The 15,893-nt window shown below is 39.9% G+C and overlaps 1 pseudogene; it reads left to right on the top strand.

The window, feature by feature from the left end:
• The window catches only part of LOC120856589, a 51,599-nt pseudogene extending 45,074 nt beyond the window's left edge, over positions 1-6,525 (top strand).
• Positions 6,526-15,893: the final 9,368 nt, after the last annotated feature.

The following is a 15,893-nucleotide window of genomic DNA, read 5'->3' as shown; positions in this document are numbered from 1 at the left end:
ATGAACCTAACATTGCAGGTTCCTATGCAATATTGTTCTTTAAAGCATCGACTTTACTTACATCACCAGTCACATCCACAGCTGGGTGTTGTTTTTGTTTTGGCTCCCTCTCTTCGTTCTTTCTGGAATTATTTCTCCACTGATCTCCAGTAGCATATTGGGCAACTACCAATCATGGGATCTAGACCCATCACTTCATGGCAAGTAGATGGGGAAACAGTGGCTGACTTTATTTGGGGGGGCTCCCAAATCACTGCAGATGGTGACTGCAGCCATGAAATTAAAAGACACTTACTCCTTCAAAGGAAAGTTATGACCAACCTAGACACCATATTAAAAAGCAGAGACATTACTTTGTCAACAAAGGTCTGTCTAGTCAAGGCTATGGTTTTTCCAGTAGTCATGTATGGATGTGAGAGTTGGACTATAAAGAAAGCTGAGCACCAAAGAATTGATATTTTTGAACTGTGGTATTGGAGAAGACTCTTGAGAGTCCCTTGGACTGCAAGGAGATCCAACCAGTTCATCCTAAAGGAAATCAGTCCTGAATGTTCATTGGAAGGACTGATGCTGAAACTAAAGCTCCAATAATTTGGTCACCTGATGCGAAGAACTGACTCGTTGGGAAAGACCCTGATGCTGGGAAAGATTGAAGGCAGGAAGAGAAGGGGATGACAGAGGATGAGATAGTTGGATGGCATCACCAACTCGAGGGACATGAGTTTGAGCAAGCTATGGGATTTGGTGATGGACAGTGAAGCCTGGCTTGCTGCAGTCCATGGGATCACAAAGAGTCAGACATGACTGAGTGCCTGAACTGAATTTCTTTTTTTATTACTTTGCCCAAGTATTTTTTTTAATTAATTTAATTGGAGAATACTTTACAATATTGTGATGGTTGTTGCCATACATCAACATGAATCCATCACAGGTATGCATGTGTCCCCCTCATCCTGAACCCCCCTCCCACCTCCCTCTCCACCTTATCCTTCTGGGTTATCCCAGAGCACTGGCTTAGAGTGCCCTGCTGTATGCATCAAACTTGCACTCGTCATCTGTTTTACATATGGTAATAGGCCTGGTGTTCTGCGATTCATGGGGTTGCAAAGAGTTGGACACAACTGAGCGACTGAACTGAATGTATATGTTTCAATGGTATTCTCTCAGATCATCCCACCCTCGCCTTCTCCCAGTAAGTCCAAAAGTTGTTCTTTACATCTATGGCTCCTTTACTGCCCTGCATGTAGGATCATTGGTACCATCTTTCTAAATTCCATATATATGCATTATTATACAGTATTTGTCTTTCTCTTTCTGACTTACTTCACTCTGTATAATAGGTTCCAGGTTCATCCACCTCATTTGAACTGACTCAAATGTATTCCTTTTTATTAGAACTGAGTTTTAAAAGCTAAAGAGAATTTCCTAAGAAGACAAGACAGTGAAAGACTTTCTAGGCATGGGCTGAGAAGAGGTGGGGTGAGGAAACATGGAATGTCTGGGGAACGATGAGGGGTTCACATGATTGAGGTGGAAAATGTGAGTAGTAGAAACCTGAAATTATTTTAATGTTTTTTCCTGGGGTAGTCAGAAAGGTATAGGGAGAAGGGGATCGGAGACTTCATTTCAACCTAATGTTTTTCCTATTGATTCTAAGAGTTGTGACTCCAAAGCTTTTCTTTGTTTCTATTTGTAACCCTGCCACCCCATTTCTTCATTAAATCACAGCAATAGGACTAGAGGAAGATAAGACTATTTAATGTTTTATATTTACATCCAGTAGCATTTAAACTTGTCTTCTAACAAGAGTGCAAGTCTGGGCAATGGACTGTGTGTCATAAATGTTATTCATGCCTCTTCATATGATTATCTGAAGACTACATATTAAGCCCAACCTTAATCCTTACTGGAATAGAGATTGATATGGTTCAACGAAGAGGTTATTTTACTTGGCATCAGACTCCAACATGCTAAGTCAAAGACCTATTCCAATACCCATCCCCTGCAATGCCTATGTGAAAATCAGAAAAAAGTACATCCTCTGGGTACATACAGCCCTACACTAGGTTTCAGTGGCTTGGAGAGTAGAGCAGGGTCTGAATTTCAGCTGCCATTTGTTTCCTGCCTCAGGCACCTTTGTGACATGAACAAAATGTGTGACTCTATGTTCTGGCCCCGCCTGGTTATTGGTGTGCTATTGTTAAATTCAGAACACAGCCTCTGGACACAGACCAGGGAAGTTAGTTTCTGTCCCCTTCTCCCCACATCTTTTAATTATAACATTTTGTGATTTAGTGTTCAAACACTAAGCAAATCTTCCTCCTTCTGTCTTTATTTTTCTGTCTGAATGCTCCAGAGACTGTTCCTTCCTATATGGAATATAGAGCTCCATTTGTCAGGAATGAGTTTGGCAAGCATAATACTCTATCCACACTTTTCATCTGACTCAGGAAAATGATGGGTTTTTTTAAGTTGTTTTTTTTTTTTTCAGTGCATAAATCATTTTGAAACACTAATACCAGAAATAAAAAGAAAGAGGGAGAGAAAACGTTGCCGACAAACCCTATCTCCTATCGAATAACTGTTCTCATTTCTCCGTATAACCTTGGTGACATTGTCTCCAAATTCCTAAATTCCAAACTCTGTCCTCATGTATGTCATTTTTTCATTGTTTTAATGAAAGAATACATTTCATCTTATTTTCTGTACTTTTTACTGAATAGTATTGGCCCCCCCCAAATTTCGTGTTTCATTCATGCATATATCCAACAAATTTTACACAGTTCTTATAACTTGCCAGGCTCTATTTTAGATGACAAGGATTCAGTAACGAACATGCCAAAGACTTTATCCTGTGGATTTAATTCTACTTAAAGAGACATACAACCAACAATGCATATATAGCAAAATGTCAGGTGCTATAAAGCAAATTAAAGCAAGGCAAAGGAATAGAGAACAATGTTGCAGGGAATGACCATTTTAGAAAATGCCTCTTGGAGTAGGTACAATTACTTAACACTGATACCAAATTCAAACATTTAGATCATTGTTTCTGAGATTGCCTATCAGTGAAATACATATTTATGTTTTTATTAAAAGTTTCCTTTAGCATAAAACTCTGAAAGAGGACTACTAGCAGTTTTAGCTCCTGGTCTTTCCTAAAGATTATAATCACCACAATTCACATGTCAGAGGGCAAAATGTTAGCAAGAGAGAATTCTAGGAAGATGGCAAAGTAGAAAGCACCAGGATTCTATCTCCCCACCTGCCAACAACTGCACTAGCAGAATCTGCCTCCTGTAACTATTTGCAACTCTGGAACCTACTGAAGACTTGCTGGCAACTTCCAGTGGAAGACTTGCTTCTGATCACAGAGGTGCAGACAAAGAAGCAGGCAGTCGTTGCTGTACCTCCCACCCTGTCGCAAGTGCCTACCCATACAGCAAAACTCCAGGGGATTTAAAGGGCTGCCATTACTATTCTCCCTCTCTTTTTCTCTGATGGAATTGAAGAGAGAAATAGAAGGTTCAATTCTGGGATTTATTTAGGGGTTTGAAATTTTCTCATGTTGGCCATGAGGGAAAAAGAAACAAGCCACAGCAACATCTGAACCCTTGAAAAGATCCTGAGAGAAAGGGGGAAGGGAAAAGAACAGCCAGCAGCCCAACCACTTGTGTCTTCTGCCCCTTTCCACCTATCTCGCCCACCCTACCAGCCCACACTGCCTGGTACTTGAAATCTGTGGCTAAAGGACCATTACCACATAACTTCAAAAATAATTAACCACCCTTCCTTCCGAAACCCACCCAAATTCACCCATTCAACACTTACTTTTTTGAATCCACTCAGAACTTTTTTTCTATGAGCCCCCTCCCTAAATGGAGTTGGGGAGGGGGGAATGCATGCTGAGTTGGGCTTTATTTTTTTAAGAGACTTTTTGATCCAATGAGGCCCCCCCAAATAATTGAACTTTGGGTTCTGATTGGTTGTTTTATTTATTTTTTTCCTCCAAAAGTTTAATCTCCTCCCCACCTGAGCCTGATAAAACCTTGATCATGGGTTTGGGTCCCATAGGCCTCAAAAAGAGTCCTTAAACTTAAGGATGCTGGATAGCTTCCTTAACTGAGATGGGGAACTCAAGAATATGGATGAGATTTTAAAGATGTTCAGTCTGATGAAGGAAGCATGAGAGATGGTGAGTCATCGCACTTATCTGAGCATTCTGCTGCAGACTCACTCACCAGAAATATTGGTCAAGTTTATTGATGCTGGTAGTTACAAGTTTCTTAACAATTCACTGACAAATTAAAAAACAACCAACAACATTCCCCTCTTGCAGCAAATTCTACTGACCCTGCAGCATCTCCACTCCCTGCAGACCATCTCAAGCAGAACAACACAGCCAAACTGGTGAAGCAACTGAGCAAGTCAAGTGAGAATGAAGAGCTCTGGAAATTGGCCTCAGTCCTTATCAGCGACTAGATGACCGTCATCCACTCCCAGAGCAGTACACCACCCAGCCTGCTGAGAAAGATAAGAGAAACAGAAATAAGAGGGAAAGAGTTAAACAACCCCTCCTGACCAACCAGTGATAGAAGTGAAGGCTGAGACTCAGGCTCAGGAGGCCCCAGAGAAGAAGATGGAGAAGTCTAAGTCTCTTATAACCCCAGTGTCCAGTCTCACACCAAGTTTCACTGGACTAGAGCTGGAGACCCCCATCTTTGGTGACTGTGAAGAATACCAGTGTAGTGGTGGTTTCTGACAAGTACAACCTTAAACCCGTCCCCCTCAAGTGTCAACACAACACCCATTGCCACCAAAGAGATCTAAGATAATCCTGCCACAGCTAATGGAAAGCCTGGGCTTTCTGGATATGCTCAATTCATCTTCTGTTCCAGGCATCAAAATCAAGAAGAAGGTGCTATCACTCACAGCTGCCAAGTCAAGCCCATTTGAAGGGAAAATAAGCACAGAATCAAGCACAGCCGAAACTTCTTCCCCAGAGCCAGTCAGAACCTCCTTCTGAGGTTATGGACACAGAATGTCCAGAGCCCCCAGTTTCCCCTGCTGAAGTCCCAGAGCTCATGGATACCACCTCTTTGGAACCAGGAACTCTGGAAGCAAAGCCAATTGAGAGTACCAGAGATCCTAGTCAGCTGACTCGGAAAGGCAGGAAGAGGAAAGCTGTGATGTAGCCAGGGGGCAAACTGGGAGAGTATTTCTGTTTTGAACTGGATGAAACTGAATGAGCAAATGTGAGTAAGATCAAGGACTTTGGCAGGTCAGCTAAGTGAGAGATACCATCAGCGCGAACACATGTTTGAGATAGGCTGGCATCTGAGCCACAGCACCATGGAGGAGAAGGTGCCCTGGATGCGCACCAGGCCCCTGGTGATACTTTCACCTCTCGTTATCCCTGAATGCAACAGCAGGTACATCCAGGCTGAGGAGAAGGGGATCTTTCAGGAGCTCTTCCTGAACAAAGAAAGTCCTCATGAGCCTGATCCTAAGCCTTAGGAGCCTATTCCCCCCACCCAAACTCATCACCCTAGATGTGGATTGTTCCATGGATGAGACCGTACAGCCTAAGGGGCCTGTGGTTCACCTGATGGGGAAGGCAGTTTGAAGTTGCCTCCTATTATGGCCAATTTTATTGGAAGCACAGGTGCCGGGAAGAGTCCCCAGGACCCTAGAGCAGGAGGCATCAATTTGCAGGAGAGCCTCTCCTCCATCATGGGTAGACCTAACAGTTGGCCCTCACAGGAAGACCAAAGCAACCAGACTGTTCAGACAAGATCAAGCAGATGCTGGTGCCACCTGGATTCAGGCCTGGCCCAATTGCCAGTGGTTTCTTACTGGAAGGCCCTGAGGGGCCCAAGGGCATGCAGCACTTCCTCCCTGAACCTGGGAAACTCTGCCAGATCCCCACGGAGGACCTGGGTGTCCTGGTAGCCCAGAGGGTCCACGTCTGCTGTGTCCCCCACCCTCTTCCAGGGAGGGGGTGGTGATCCCTTCTGGGATGGCCCATGTGACTCCATGCAGGGTGACCTGGTGTGGGGGGGTCAGCATCAGGTCCTGGGCCATACCATAGAGGCCATGGTGGCCAAGGAGGAAATGAAGCTTCTCTTGCTCCAGTCTGAGGGGCCAGAAAAGCTCGTTCTGAAGGAGGACTCCCAAATGGAGGGGACCCTGGTGGGGGTGTGGTTGGAGATGGTGGGCATCATCTCCACAAAGGCCCTGGCAGTGGCATGGGGGTGAAGGCAGTGGACATTGCCCCCACGAAGGCCCTGGTGGAGGAATGGATGCTGGTGGGAGACACTGGCCCCGTGAAGGCTTTGGACATGGGGGACGGACCCCATGGCCACCAGCCTCATGATATTCCTGGTTACTGAGGCCACAACCATTGAGGGCCACCCCCTCATGAACACCGTAGCCATGATGGCTCTGGCCATGGGAGGAATGTGGGGCCACTGAGAGCATGACGGAGGCCACAGCCATGGAGGAGACTGGAAAGTTTCCCCCTAAGATCAGGAACAAGGTAAGTGTGGATGCCCACTTTCACCACTTCTATTCAACATAGTACTGGAAGCTGTAGCCAGAGCAAGTAGGCAGAAAAAAAAAATTGAAACCAATTTTCAATTGGATTTGAATTGTAATCAAATCCAATCCTTTCCAGATTGGAAAGGATGAAATAAAAATATCTCTATTTGCAGATGGTATAATCTTATATGTAGAAAATACTAAAGATTCCACAAAAAAAGTCTGTTAGAACTAATTAATTAATTCAGAAAAAAATCAGGATACAAAGTCAACACAAAAGTCAGTTGCATTTCTATACACTAAGAATGAGCAATTTGAAAAGGAAATTATAAAAACAATCCTCTTACTATAGCATCATAAAGAATAAAATACTTAGGAATTAACTTAGGATGTTAAGTGCAATGAAAACTATAAAATATTGCTGAAAGAAATTAAATAAGACATAAATAAATGGAAACACCTCATATTTATGGAATGGAAGATTTAATATTGTTTAAAAATGACAATATTGCCCAAAACAATTTACAGATTCAATGTGATCCCTACTAAAATACCAACTACATTTTTTTTTTTTTTTGCAATATGAAAAAGCATACTAAAATTCACACGGCATCTCAAGGGACCCCACAAAGTCAAAACAATTTTGAAAAAGAACAAAACTGGAAGACTCACACTTCTTGATTTCAAAACTTACTACAAAGTTACAGTAATCAAAATAGTGTGATACTGGCATAAATACAGACATAAAGATCAATGGAATAGAATATATAGCCCAGAAATAAACTATAACATATATGGTCAAATGATTTTTGACAAAAGTCTCTAGACTATTCAATGGGGGAAGAACAAGCTTTTCAACAAGTGATTCTGGGGAAAATGGACATACATATGCAAAATAATGGAGTTAGACATTCAGCTAACATCATATAAAAAAAAAAATTCTTCACGGATCAAGGGCCTACATGTAAGACCTAAAACAATAAACTCTTAGAAGAAAATAGGACAAAAGCTTCATGACATTGAACTTGGAAATGAATTCCTGTCTATGACATTAAGGACGTAAGTAACAAAAGAAAAATTAGACAAAGAATACCTCATGAAAATTTTAAAACTGTATGCATCAAAAGTCACTATAACAGTGAAAAGGAAAACAACAGAATAGGAGAATATATTGGCAAATCATTTATCTTTAAGGCATTAATATACAAACTATATAGAGAGCTTTTAAAGCTCAACAATAAAAAAGCAACCTGATTCAAAAATAGGCAAAGTACGTGAATAGATATTACTCCTAAGAAGATATACAAATAGCCAAGAAGCACATGAAAAGATGCTCAGCATCACTGATCGTTGCTGCTGCTGCTGCTGCTGCTTCTGCTGCTAAGTCACTTCAGTCGTGTCCGACTCTGTGCGACCCCATTGACGGCAGCCCACCAAGCTCCCCCGTCCCTGGGATTCTCCAGGCAAGAACACTGGAGTGGGTTGCCATTTCCTTCTCCAATGCATGAAAGTGAAAAGTGAAAGTGAAGTCGCTCAGTCGTGTCTGACTCTTAGCTACCCCATGGACTATAGCCTACCAGCCTCCTCCATCCATGGGATTTTCCAGGCAAGAGTACTGGAGTGGGTTGCCATAGCCTTCTCCTCACTGATCATTAGGAAAATGTAAATAAAGACTATAATGAGTTATGACCTCACACTCATTAGGATGGGTTCTATCAGAAAAACAGACAACAACTAATATTGGCAAGGATGTGGAGAAATTGGAACCCTTGTTCATGTTGATAACTGGAGGATTATTGTTTAGTAGGTATAGGGTTTAAGTTTTACAGGATAAAAAGAGGTATGGGAATGGATTGTGGTATTTAAAACCACTGAACTACACATTTAAAAAATGGTTAAGATGGTAAATTTTATGTTACAAGTATTTTAGCACAATTTTTAAAATCTGGAAAAGAATGTTATCAGAAGTCTAGATATGTTCTGTTTGCAGTTTCCCAGCGTGTCATAACATTTCTCTCTACTACTATTTCATCCATGTTCTCCTGTCTGCCTGAGTCCTTGGTCATCAGTCCTTCCCTAGTCATTCTATAAAACTCAAGTGTCAGGGAGATTTTTTTTAACACCCCTAGACCAGTGTTTCTCAAACTTTAATGGGCATCTAAATCATCAAAGGATCATGAAAATGTACATTCTTATTTATTCAGTCTTGTGTGGGGCCTGAAAGTTTGCATTTCTTTTTTCCTTTTTTTTTTGAGTTGGCATTTTTAAGAAGCTCCCAAGTGAGTTAAGTAGTGCAATCCATGGAACACACTTGAGTGGGGAAGATTTAGAATAGCAGTTCTCAGACTTTTAATCTTAGGACTACTGTATGCTTTTTAAAATTATTAAGGATCTAATTGTGCTTATTTAACTTATATGCAGAGTACATCATGAGAAACGCTGGGCTAGAAGAAGCACAAGCTGGAATCAAGATTGCCAGGAGAAATATCAATAACCTCAGATATGCAGATGACACCACCCTTATGCCAGAAAGTGAAGAAGAACTAAAAAGCCTCTTGATGGTGAAAGAGGACACTGAAAAATTTGGCTTAAAGCTCAACATTCAGAAAACGAAGATCATGGCATCTGGTCCCATCACTTCACGGCAAATAGATGGGGAAACAGTAGAAACAGTGTCAGACTTTATTTTGGGGGGCTCCAAAATCACTGCAGATGGTGATTGCAGCCATGAAATTAAAAGACACTTACTCCTTGGAAGAAAAGTTATGACCAACCTAGATAGCATATTAAAAGCAGAGATATTACTTTGCCAACAAAGGTCCATCTAGTCAAGGCTATGGTTTTTCCAGTAGTCATATATGGATGTGAAAGTTGGACTGTGAAGAAAGCTGAGCGCCGAAGACTTGATGCTTTTGAAGTGTGGTGCTGGAGAAGACTCTTGAGAGTCCCTTGGACTGCAAGGAGATCCAACCAGTCCATTCTAAAGGAGACCAGCCCTGGGATTTCTTTGGAAGGAATGATGCTAAAGCTGAAACTCCAGTACTTTGGCCACCTCATGCGAAGAGTTGACTCATTGGAAAAGACTCTGATGCTGGGAGGGATTGGGGGCAGGAGGAGAAGGGGATAACAGAGGATGAGATGGCTGGATGGCATCACCGACTCGATGGACATGAGTTTGAGTGAACTCTGGGAGATGGTGATGGACAGGAAGGCCTGGTGTGCTGCGATTCATGGGGTCACAAAGAGTTGGACACGACTGAGCAACTAAACTGAACTGAACTGAACTGAGCTTCTGTTTATATAAATTATATCTAGCATGTCTGTCATGTTAGAAAATAAAACTGAGAAATATCAAATATGTATTTAATCCCTTTAAATCACAATAAAAATTCCATTACATGTCTATATATAACATATTTTTATGAAAAATAACTATATTTCCAAGAAAAGTCTTCTATATTTTTACAATAGCTCTTTAATATTTGGCTCCACTTTGTCCGAAATGAAGGCATCTAACAGAAAATTTGTAAGCACATATTTGAACTCAATAACACCATCAATCAAATGGGTATACTGGGTATCTATAGACTACTTTATCCAATAACCAGCAGAATATACATTTTATTCAAGTCCACATGAAACATTCACCAAGATAAACTGCATTCTGGGCTAGAAAACACCTCAACAAATTTTAAAAGAAATCATACAATATTTGCTCTCAGACCACAGTAGAATTAAACAAGAAACCAATAACAGAAAATCCCTAAGAACTTTTTGATTAAACAACACACTCCTAAATAATCTCAAAAGAAATTAAACAATATTCTTAACTAAATGAAAATGAAAACCAAACTTATCAAAATTTGTGGGATGCGGCAAAAGCACTACTTCAAAGGAAATTTAGAGCATTGAATGCATCTATTAGGAAATATAAAAGATCTAAAATCAGTCACCTAAGTTTCCACATTAGGTGACTAGAAAAAGAAGAGAAAATTAAATCCAAAGTTAATAAAGAAAAGAAATAAAAAACAAGAGCAAAAATCAATGAAATTGAAAACAGGAAATCAATAAAGAAAATCAGTGAAACCAAAACTGTTTCTTTGAAAAAAAAACAATAAAATCAATAAACCTCTAAGCCAAGTTAACAAAGAAAAAATGAGAGGACACAAATTATTAACATAAGAAGTGAAAGAAGGGGCATCACTACAGATCTCATTGACATTAACAGAATAATAAAAGAATAATATGAATAACTCTATGTCCACATATTTGATAACCTGGATGAAATGAACCAATTCCTTGAAAAAAGCAATCTGCCAAAACTCAGACAAAAAGAAATAGACAATATGAATAGGTCTATATCTATTAAAGAAATTTAATCAATAATTAATAACCTTCCAAAACAGAAAGCACTAGGCTCAGATGGGTTTACTGTTGAATTCTTATAAACATTTAAGAAAGAAATTATGCCAGTTCTCTCAGTCTTTTTCAGAAGAGCAGCAGAATAGATGCTAACTCATCCTGTGAGACCAGCCTTACCCTCATTACTGAGACCAAAGAAAGACATTATCAAAAAAAACCCTGACCAATAGTGCTCATGAACATAGATGCAAAAACTCCTCAATGAAATATTAGTAAATAGAATTTAACAATGTATAAAAAAGAATTATATACCAAGTGACATTTATCACATATGCAAGGCTAATTCAACAGTTGAAAATCAATTAATGTGGACTTCTCTGGTGGTATAGTGGATAAGAATCTGCCTGCTTATGCAGGGGGCATGGATTCAATTCCTGGTCCTGGAAAATTCTGCAGGCTGCAGGGCAATTAAGCCTGTGTGCCACAACTACAGAGCCCATGCACAAACCACAACTATTGATGTGCCGAAACTACTGAGCCCCAAGCTCTAGGTCCCATGAGTCACAACTACTGAACCTGAGTGCCTCAGCTACTGAAGCCTGCATGCCTAGAACCTGTGCTTTTGTAATAACAGAAGCCACCTCAATTGAGAAGCTGGTGTACTGCAATGAAGAGTAGCCCCTACTCATGGCAACTAGAAAAAGCCCATGTACAGCAACAAAGACCCAATGCAGCCAAAAATAGAATTAAATTTAAAAAAGAATGAGGGAAGACCCAATTAATAAAAATAAAATAATGTAACCCATTACATTACAATCTTAACAGTCTAAAGAAGAAAAATCATATGATCATATCAATAGATATAGAAAAACTATTTGATAAAAATCCAACACTCAAAAGAAAGAAAAAATCCAACACTCATACATGATAAATACTCTCAGAAAACTAGAACTAAAGGGGAACTTTCTTGATAGTATAAAGAATATTACAAAAAACCTACAGTAGCATTTACTGAATGGGGAGATTCCAACATTGGTAAGATTTTCCACTGAGATAAGGAACAAGGAAAGGATGTACCCTCTTACCGCTGCTATTCAGCATTGTCATGGAAGTCCTAGTTAATGCAATAAGACAAGAAAATCGAAGCTATTTAGGTTGAGAAAGAGGAAATAATAGCTTGAGAAAGAGGAAATCAAGCTGACTTTGTTAATAGAAGACATGATCATCTCTATAGAAAATCTAAAAGAATCAACAGAAATAACAAAAACCCCACCTGGAACTAATAAGTGATTATAGTAAGATTGACCCCTCCTAGAGTAACATTGGAGGATACAATGTTAATATACAACAATCAATTACTTTTCTATATAACCAGCAATGAACAAGTGGAGTTTGAAATTAAATATGCAATATCACTTACATTCAGTTAAGTTCAGTTCAGTTCAGTTCAGTTCAGTCCAGTCACTCAGTCGTTTCCGATTCTTTGCGACCCCATGAACCGCGGCACACCGGTCTCCCTGTACATCACCAGCTCCCAGAGTTTACCCAAACTCATGTCCATTGAGTCAGTGATGCCACCAACCATCTCATCCTCTATCGTCCCCTTTTCCTCCTGCCCTCAATCTTTCCCAGCATCAGGGTCTTTTCAAATGAGTCAGCTCTTCGCATCAGGTGGCCAAAGTATTGGAGTTTCAGCTTCAGCATCAGTCCTTCCAATGAACACACAGGACTGATCTCCTTTAGGATACACTGGTTGGATCTCCTTGCAGTCCAAGGGACCCTCAAGAGTCTTCTCCAACACCACAGTTCAAAAGCATCAATTCTTCATTGCTCAGCTTTCTTCACAGTCCAACTCTCACATCCATATAGGACAACTGGAAAAACCATAGCCTTGACTAGATGGATCTTTGTTGGCAAACTAATGTCTCTGCTTTTTAATGTGCTATCTAGGTTGGTCATAACTTTTCTTCCAAGCAGTAAGCGTCTTTTAATTTCATGGCTGCAATCACCATCTGCAGTGATTTTGGAGCCCCCCAAAATAAAGTCTGACACTGTTTCCCCATCTATTTGCCGTGAAGTGATGGGACCAGATGCCATGATCTTCGTTTTCTGAATGTTGAGCTTTAAGCCAATTTTTTCTCTCTCCTCTTTAATTTTCACCAAGAGGCTCTTTAGTTCCTCTTCACTTTCTGGCATAAGGGTGGTGTCATCTGCATATCTGAGGTTATTGTTATTTCTCTCAGCAATCTTGCTTCCTAAGGCCCACTTGACTTCACATTCCAGGATGTCTGGCTCTAGGTGAGTGATCACACCATCTTGGTTATCCGGGTTGTAAAGATCTTTTTTGTGTAGTTCTTCTACGTATTCTTGCCACCTCTTCTTAATATCTTCTGGTTCTGTTAGGTCCATACCATTTCCATCCTTTATTGAGCCCATCTTTGCATGAAATGTTCCCTTGGTATCTTTAATTTTCTTGAAGAGATCTCTAGTCTTTCCCATTCTATTGTTTTCCTCTATTTCTTTGCATTGATCACTGAGGAAGGCTTTCTTATCTCTCCTTGCTATTCTTTGGAACTCTGCATTCAAATGGGTATATCTTTCCTTTCTCCTTTGCTTTTCGCTTCTCTTCTTTTCACAGCTATTTGTAAGGCCTCCCCAGACAGTCATTCTGCTTTTTTGCATTTCTTTTTCTTGGGGATGGTCTTGATCCCTATCTCCTGTACAATGTCACTTAGTATTTATCAAAATACTTAGATACATATCTAATAGAATATGTACAAGATTGATATGAGAAAAACCATGAAATTCTGAATAATGAAATCTAAGTAAATAGAGAGATAGATATCCACATTCATGGATAAGAAGACTCAATATTATCCAGATGTCAGTTCTTCTAAAGTTGATCTGTAGATTCAGTGAATCCCAAATTCCAGCAAGTTATTCTGAGGTTATCAGCAAACTGATTCTAAATTTTTTATGAAGCAGCAAAAAACCCCTTTTTTTAAAAAAATGGGCCAAACACCTCACCAGTTAAAATATACAGATGGCAAATAAGTACATGAAAGGAAAATTTCAGGGAAATGGGAATTAAACAATGAGATCTTACTCCATACCTATTAAAATGGCCAAAACCCAAACCCAAACACTGTCAACACCAAAAACTGGTGAGGATATGGAACAACAGGAATACTCCTTCTTTGCTGGTGGTACAGCCGCTTTGAAAGACAGTTTGGTAGTGTCTTACAAACTGAACCTACTTTTACCATATAATCCAGCAATTGTGCTCCTTGATATCAGCCAAATTACTTGAAAACAAGTTCACGTAAAAATCTGCAAACATATTGTTTGAGGGAATGTAAAATGGTACAACTACTGTGGAAAAGCAGTCTGAGTTACTCAAAAAATTAAACATAGAATTACCATATGATCCAGCAATTTCAATCTTGGTGTATAATCAAATAATTCAAATGAGGGTCTTGAAAAAGATATTTGTACATCCATGTTCACAGCAGGATCATAGCAGCTAAAATGTGAAAGCAACCCAATTGTCCATCAATGAATGAATGGATAAGCAAAATGTGATACATACATACAATGTAATATTATCCAGCTTAAAAAAGGAAGGAAATTCTACAATATGCTATACCAGGATGAACCTTGAAGACATTATGCTAAGTGAAATAACCTAGTCACAAAGTACAAATGCTGTGTGATTATACTTATATAAAATACTTACAGTGGTCAAAATCAGAGACAGAAAGTAGGATGGTGGTTGTCAGTAGCTGAGGGAAGGGGAAAAAGAGGAATTATTGTTTGATGGATAGTTGGAGACTTCCCTGGTAGCTCAGATGGTAAAGCGTCTGTCTACAATGCAGGAGACCTGGGTTTGATCCCTGGGTCGGAAAGTTTCCTGGAGAAGGAAAAGGCAACCCACTCTAGTACTCTTGCCAAGAAAATCCCATGGACGGAGGAGCCTGGTGTCCATGGGGTCACAAAGAGTCGGATACAACTGAGTGACTTCACTCACTTTCACTTGAGTTTACAAGATGAAAAGTGTTCTGGAGATGGATGCTGGTGATGGTTGCAAAATATTATGAACATATTTAACATTGAACTGTACACTTAAAATGGTTAGGGTGGTAAATTTTATGTTGTGTATTTTACTACAATAAAAATAATTGGGAAAAAGACCCCTATACACAGATGTTTATAGTAGATTTATCCATAATTGCCAAAACTTGGAAGCAACTAAAATGTCCTTCAGTGGCTAAATGAATAAATTAACTGTGAGATAGCTAGAGAGTAGAATATTATTCAGTGATAAAAAGAAATCATCAAGGCATGAATAGAAACAGAGGAATCTTAGTTTTCACTTAAGTGAAAGAAGTGTGAAAAGACTACATGCTGTAAGATTCTAAATATATGACATTTTGAAAAAAATCAAACCATTGAGACTGCTAAGAAATCAGTAGTTGCCAAAGGAGGAATGAATAGGCTGAGTACAGAAGAGTTTTAGGGCAGCGAAACTATTCTGTATGATGCTATAATGGTATATATACATAATTATATATTTGTCTAAACCCATAGAATGTACACCACCATGAGTGAACACTAACATAAACAAGCATTTTGTGTGATAGCTTACCAGTTTAACAAATGTTTGGGACTTCCCTGGTGGTCCAGTGGTTAAGAATCTGCCCACCAATGCAGGGAACATGGGTTCAATCCCTGGTCTGGGAAGATTCACATGCTACAGAGTAACTAAGCCCATGGTCCACAGCTACTCAGCCCATGCACCTAGAGCTTGTGCTGTGTAACAACAGAAGCCACTGCAAGGAGAAGCCCATGTACCATAACTAGAAAGGGTCCACTCGCCACAACTAGAGAAAGCATACTCACAGCAATGAAGACTCAACACAACCAAAAATAAACAAATAAGCTGGTCTGGTGCAGGGTGTTGATAATGGGGGAGGCTATGCATGTATGGGGGC

The sequence above is a fragment of the Oryx dammah genome, unplaced genomic scaffold, assembly GCF_014754425.2.
Source record: "Oryx dammah isolate SB20612 unplaced genomic scaffold, SCBI_Odam_1.1 HiC_scaffold_28, whole genome shotgun sequence".
NCBI classification, from domain to species: Eukaryota; Metazoa; Chordata; class Mammalia; order Artiodactyla; family Bovidae; genus Oryx; species Oryx dammah.
The sequence above is the reverse complement of the archived record's forward strand: the minus strand, read 5'-3'. Positions and strand labels throughout refer to the sequence as shown.